Here is a 1,176-nt window from a genome sequence, read left to right on the forward strand (position 1 = left end):
TACTTTTCGTAGACAGCACTTGAACTTATTCTTTCTTTCTTCTAGTATACTACCATTGAACCTAAACTTGTATTAATCTCATGCGTCAATCACTAATTAAATAGATTCCTTAGCTTCTGGTTATGATCTCAAAACCGAAATTCCTTCACGCTGCTTCTTCTGATTTTTTTATTTTATGTGCTAATTAATTTTTTTTTAATTGATGAGTAAAAATTAAAGATAAGATAAAATATGTTAAGAAAAAGAGACTCATTAGTCATTAATTAATTATTTTTATTTAAAAAATTGTACTAAAACCCAGACAAAAAAAAAAACTCCTTTATTCAATTAATTAGGAAAAACCCATAATGCATAAAAAGAGTGAAAAAGATAAAAAGAAAACAAAATAATTGCATACATGCTGTTTTGTTACCCACAAAAAAAAATATATATATTCGATATATATCAATCATTCTACAAAATCTAGTGTATATTTTGATGATGTATATGAGTTTATATATACATAAAAATTATTCTGAAAAATTGGAGATGCCATGGAGATGGCAATAACTTTGACTTGGGAGGAGTATGTCCTACAATGGTGGGTATTTGCATGTTGGTGGACCCCACTTAAAATAATAATAATTGAATGTCATTGCATGCATTTACCGCACCTACGGATTGGAATAAATATTCTGTTACATAGCAACAGTTTCAGACATAAAACGCAGCAGTTCCAGTTGCAGTTGCATTTGCAGTTTCAAAAAGAAAGTAAGAGAGAGATGGTACTACTCTTTGAGTCTTAACTGTTAATCCATCAATCACTGTTCACTGTACATTCTCCATTCTTTCAATTCCATCCAACACAATTTCAAATTTAGTTATCTATCTATGCACTCAAAACTAGAGAATTTAACTTGAACAAAATAAAAAGATTTATTGCATTGGGTTAATGTTTTTAGAGACCACTCACCTGAAAATTTTTGGCTTAAAAAAATCTAGAAGTCAATTATATTATAAGTCTAAATTAAGATCATATTCTACGTAATGGAAAAAAAATTAATTAATGATTTTTTATGAAATTTAACTGTAAAAAATGATAAATACTGAGGATAAGAATTCTATAAAGATATTTTTTTTAATTTTAATTCTTATATTTCTTGAATTTTAGATTAACTTGATTGGTCGAATTCTCGA

Source organism: Arachis duranensis, chromosome 5, assembly GCF_000817695.3.
Source record: "Arachis duranensis cultivar V14167 chromosome 5, aradu.V14167.gnm2.J7QH, whole genome shotgun sequence".
In the NCBI taxonomy this organism is placed as follows: domain Eukaryota; kingdom Viridiplantae; phylum Streptophyta; class Magnoliopsida; order Fabales; family Fabaceae; genus Arachis; species Arachis duranensis.